This window comes from Arachis ipaensis, chromosome B2 (assembly GCF_059453495.1).
Source record: "Arachis ipaensis isolate K30076 ecotype BB chromosome B2, ASM5945349v1, whole genome shotgun sequence".
Lineage (NCBI taxonomy): Eukaryota > Viridiplantae > Streptophyta > Magnoliopsida > Fabales > Fabaceae > Arachis > Arachis ipaensis.
The window spans coordinates 34,534,349-34,540,404 of record NC_142437.1 but is presented as its reverse complement, the minus strand read 5'-3'; the positions used below and the strand labels follow the sequence as shown (position 1 = coordinate 34,540,404).

The 6,056-nt window shown below is 44.6% G+C and overlaps 1 non-coding gene across 1 annotated transcript; it reads right to left on the bottom strand.

Annotated features, from left to right (window-relative positions):
- Positions 1 to 1,482: 1,482 nt before the first annotated feature.
- LOC148573546 (small nucleolar RNA R71) lies at positions 1,483 to 1,589 on the bottom strand. Its single transcript, XR_015905878.1, has one exon. It is a non-coding gene; the product is annotated as a small nucleolar RNA R71 (small nucleolar RNA).
- Between the last annotated feature and the right edge of the window lie 4,467 nt (positions 1,590 to 6,056).

Sequence of the window (6,056 nt, the reverse complement as noted above, 5' to 3'; positions counted from 1 at the left end):
AGGAATGAAGAGATCAAGCTAGAAATGCTTTCTCATGTTGGACCAAATTGGGTTTGGATGGATATGTGACTATAATCCTCTCAATACTTGATTTGGGAAATGCATGTGGTATAATCAGTGACCACTCTTCATCTCTTCTCATGAGCAATTGACCAAGGAATTGGCTATTGATCAAGATTTGAGAGATTCAATTACAAGAAATTGTAATTCAATCACTTAACATTGCCAAGGAGATCAATGAGTGCATTGATTGAGGAAGAGATGAAAATGAGATTGATCCGGAGAATGCAACATCTCCTAAGCCCAATGAACTCCCCATTTCTGATCTTACCCATTCTCTTTAATTTCTGTCATTTACATTTATGAGCAATTCTCCCATTCCCATTTAAGATTCTGCAATTTACTTTCTGCCATTTACTTTCCCGCCATTTAATTTTTTGCAGTTCTCAACTCAATTTTTGATTCGCTCAACTAGAACATTCCTCTAATTAAAGTTGCTTGATCAATCAATCCTTGTGGGATTCGACCTCACTCTATTGTGAGTTTTTACTTGACGACAAATTCGATACACTTGCCGAAGGAAATTTGTTATGAGACAAGTTTTCCGTGCATCAAGTTTATGGCACCGTTGCCGGGGATTGATTGTGCATCAACAATGATTAGATTGGAGGATAACTAGATTGAGCATTTTATTTTTGTTTGATTTAAATTTCTGTTTGAGTTATTTACTTCCTGTTTTAGTTAATTTCTTCCCTTCCCCCTACTTTTTCTTTGTTATCTACACTTCTTCGCACTAACCCACTAACTGTTTGATATATTGCATCACTCACACTAACAGTAATTCTGACAGATATACTTTCTGCACCTATTCTCTTTGCTTGTACTTGTTGGTTGTATGACAGGGAGAAGAAGCGGGGCTTCAACTTCCTTTGATTCTGAACCTGAGAGAACCTTCCTTAGACTAAGGAGGGAGGCAAGAGAAAAACGTGTAGTAGGTGGTGAAGAAGAGGAGGAACACTTTGAGGAATACTTTGAACTAAACATGGAAAACCATCATGAAGAAGAGGCTCACAACCATGGCGGAAGAGGTCGAGCAAATCATGCTGGGGAGGATAGAAGAGTTTTAGGCTCTTACATCAATCCAAACCCAGGAAACTGTGGAAGTAGCATTCAAAAGCCAACCATCCATGCAAACAATTTTGAACTAAAGCCACATCTCATCACCCTTGTGCAGAACAACTGTTCGTTCGGAGGAAGTGTCCAAGAGGACCAAATCAACATTTAACCACCTTCTTGAGAATATGTGACACAGTGAAGTCTAATGGTGTTCATCCTGACGCCTATAGACTGCTCTTATTTCCATTCTCACTCAGGGATAAGGCAGCCAAGTGGCTGGAATCTTTCCCAAGGGAAAGCTTGACAACTTGGGAAGACGTGGTGAACAAATTCTTAGCAAGATTTTACCTTCCTCAACGAATCAATAGGCTGAGAGCTGAGGTCCAAACTTTCAGGCAATAAGATGGTGAGACTCTATATGAAGCATGGGAGAGGTTTAAAGACCTAACAAGGAGGTGCCCACCAGATATGTTCAATGAATGGGTGCAGCTGCACATTTTCTATGAAGGGCTGTCTTATGAGTCAAAGAAGGCCGTAGACCATTCATCCGGAGGATCTTTGAACAAGAAGAAGACTATTGAGGAAGCTGTTCATACCCTGGGTCGAGCTATCCGACCTGGGATGGTCGACGATGCAGTGACCGACCTGTTAAGGTCAAGCGGACCGACTTCGTTACAAACAACTCGGCCATATCGACAGGAAAGCCCAATAAAGGGCCCAAATAGAGGAACACGACCCAAATCCAAAGGCAATCCCAGCCTATAGAGATAAAGGTGGTTCCCTTGAAGATAAGCTGACTTCATCCAAAATAGGATAAGATAAGATAAGATAACTAACTTATCTTATCAGAAAGGTCAGCCCACACTACTATAAATACACTACAGCACCCAGGTATAACTCATACTCTGATTCTACATAAAACCTGCTTAATACCCGTGCTAACTTAAGCATCGGAGTCTCTTGCAGGTACCCCCCACCCTCCGGGGGCCAAGGATCAGTAGTGCAGCAAGTCCAACAAGTCGGACATAACAGCTCCGGCCGCCACCAGCCGTCCGGACACATCCTCTCCGACCAGTACCGAAGATCTCATCCGAGATCGACCTCCAGTTTCAGGTAACCCTCGGAACATTGGCGCCGTTGCCGGGGAACCTGAAAGTCATCCCAAAACCATGGCGGACGGCCATGACAACGACCACGACTCGGATCTAGAGAACAGAACACCGCACAAGAACGCAGACACTACGCTAAAGGATACTCCGGAATCCAACGGGAACAAAAATTCATCAAATCCGGGAGCCATGGAAGCACTTCAAGATCGCTTAAAGCAACTTGAGAAAGAAACCCAGCAACAACGAGAGATCGGAAAGGATCTACAAAGAGAGGTACGGCGACGTCGAGAACTAGAAGAAAAACTACAGCAGTTAGAGGCCGACCTCAAATCAAAAGCTCCTCGGACCACTCCTGAGGAAAATTCACTTAAAGAACAGGATCCATTCACCAGGGAAATCATGAAGACCAAAATCCCAAAGGATTTCAAGCTCTCGGATATGGTTTTGTATGAGGGCACTACAGATCCCAACCATCATCTCAGCAATTTTAGAAGCAGAATGTACCTTACCGACGCCTCAGATGCCGTTCGCTGCAAAGCTTTTTCGACAACTCTTACGAAAACGGCGATCAGATGGTTCGACAACTTACCTCCGAAGTCCATCTCAAACTTCGACGACCTGGCCAAAAAGTTCCTGGCCAGATTCTCCATCCAGAAAGATAAGGCCAAGCACGCACCCAGCTTACAAGGGATCAAGCAAGGAGATCGGGAGAGCCTCCGCAACTACATGGAAAGATTCAACAAAACATGCATGGACATACAAAGTTTACCAACAGAGGCTGCCATCATGGGGCTTATTAATGGCTTACGAGAGGGACCTTTCAGCCAATCTATATCAAAAAAGTATCCCACCTCCTTAGACGAAGTACAGGAGCGAGCAGAAAAATACATCAACATGGAAGAGAACGCTCGGCTAGGAGAAACCTCAAAATTCGGAACCTCCTACCGAGACAAAGACAAGGACTCCAAAAGGAAAGAAGATCGACAGGGTGAGAAAATCAAAAAATACCACAACTACACTCCTCTCAAAGCATCCCTGGTCGACGTGTACAAAGAAGTCTGCCACACAGAAAAAATCCCCCCCAGCACGACCACTCAAAGGCAAAAGGGGAGGAGAAAATCGAAAGGAATATTGCGAATACCATCGAATTCGAGGGCACTCTACCAACGAATGCTTCGACTTGAAAAAAAAATTGGTAAGAGAAGGAAAATTAGATCGATTTCTGGCCACCCGGGATGATGACCAAAGAAAAAGACGGAGAGACGAAGATGATGGACGAGCTGAACGGTCACCTCGGACACCAGAAAGACACGTCCACATGATACACGGCGGATTCGCAGGAGGTGGGATCTCTAAATCGTCCCGAAAAAGATATCTCAAAGAAGTATATCATGTTGAGGGAAAGGAGGAAGCACCCGACCTCCCGGCGATAACATTTACTAAAGAGGACGCATCCGGCATCATCTCGGGACACGACGATCCCATGGTCATCACTGTTATACTGGCAAACGCCAATCTACACCGCACACTAGTAGACCAAGGGAGTTCTGCCGACATCTTATTCAAAACGGCTTTCGACAAGCTCGGTTTAGATGAAAAGGAACTTAAAGCATACCCGAACAATCTGTTTGGACTAGGAGACACTCCGATACAACCATTGGGATACGTATCGCTACACACTACTTTTGGAAAAGGAAACCAAACTAGGACCCTCAAAATAGACTACATTGTGGTCGACGTAAGTTTAGCCTATAATGCTCTCATAAGTCGGACAACACTCAATCAACTCGGCGCAATAGTCTCAACTCCGCATCTATGCATGAAATTCCCAACTACAGAAGGGATAGCCACGATAAAAGCAGATCAAAAGACGGCACGTCGCTGTTACAACGAGAGCTTAAACCTCAAAGGCAGAGGAGAAGAGTTTCATACAATTGAGCTTGGCGGAGCTCAGCGTCGAGAAGAACTCCGTCCACACCCAGAAGGTGAGGTAGAGAAGGTTCAGATTGGAGACACCTCGGACAAAACGACTAATATCGGCACGGTCCTAAGAGGAGATTCAAAAGAATTACTGATACAATTCTTACGAGATAATGTCGATCTCTTCGCATGGAAAGCCGCAGACATGCCAGGCATAGACCCTAAGCTAATGTGCCACAAGTTGGTGGTCTATCCAGGATCTCGGCCGGTGCAGCAGAAGCGAAGAAAACTCGGACCAGAACGATCCCAAGCTATGGAAGAACAAGTACAAACGTTACTGGAGGCAGGATTCATAAGAGAAGTCAAGTACCCACTATGGCTAGCCAACGTCGTCTTGGTGAAAAAATCAAACGGGAAGTGGCGCATGTGTACCGATTACACCGATCTCAACAAATCCTGCCCAAAAGATCCATACCCACTACCAAGTATTGACGCTCTGGTAGACGCTTCCTCTGGATATAGATACCTCTCGTTTATTGACGCCTATTCAGGATACAACCAAATTCCCATGTATCCACCAGATCAAGAAAAGACCTCGTTCTTAACACCAAAGGCGAACTACTGTTACATCGTGATGCCTTTCGGTCTCAAGAACGCGGGAGCTACCTATCAAAGGCTAATAAATAAAGTCTTCTCGGATCACATCAGAAAAATCATGGAAGTCTATGTGGACGACATGTTGATAAAAACACAAAGCGAAGATACACTATTATCTGACCTGGCTCAAGTGTTTAACACTATAAGGAAGCATAACATGCGACTCAACCCTGCGAAATGCACCTTCGCAGTTGAAGCAGGCAAATTCTTAGGCTTCATGCTCACACAAAGGGGAATTGAAGCAAATCCAGACAAATGTCAAGCTATACTTAACATGAAGAGCCCAACCTGTGTCAAAGAAGTACAACAACTCAACGGGAGACTAGCTGCCCTATCCCGATTCTTAGCAGGAGCTGCGATAAGATCTCTCCCCTTCTATGCTACTTTAAGAAAGGGAAAACAATTCGAATGGATGATAGAATGTGAGCAAGCTTTCCGAGACTTCAAGGAGTTCTTAGGACGGCCACCTATCCTATCTCGACCACGAGAAGGAGAACCACTCATATTATATCTCGCAGTAGGAAGCCGGGCGATAGCCTCAGCACTAGTCAGAGAAGACGAAAATGGGCAACAACCCGTCTACTTCATTAGTAAAGCACTACAGGGATCCGAGCTGAACTACCAGAAAATAGAAAAATTTGCCTATACTCTCATCCTAACATCTCGACGACTCCGCCCGTACTTCCAGGCTCATACCATTAAGGTTAGAACTAACCAGCCCATAAAAGGAATATTGCAGAAAACAGATTTAGCAGGCAGAATTCTACAATGGACAGTCGAGTTGTCAGAATTCGACCTCCAATACGAAGCTCAGACGGCCATCAAGTCACAGTATCTGGCCGACTTCATCGCAGAATTCACAGATACCCTGGAAACTCCCACAGAATGGGATCTCTACGTGGACGGTTCCTCAAATAAAACTGGAAGCGGCGCAGGCGTGATAATAGAAAGCAACCAAGGAACCCAAGTTGAGCTCTCCCTTAAGTTCGGGTTCCCAGCCTCCAATAACCAAGCGGAATATGAAGCATTATTAGCTAGTTTGAAGTTGGCTAAAGAGGTCGGAGCTCAAAAACTCAACATTTACAGCGATTCACAAGTGGTCACATCACAAATAACAGGGAGCTACCAAGCCAAAGACCCCACCATGAAAAAATATTTGGATAAAAACAAGGAACTACTCGGACAAATCGGGGAATATAAGATCTGCCACATACCCCGCGAACAAAATGCCCGAGCTGATGCACTCTCAAAACT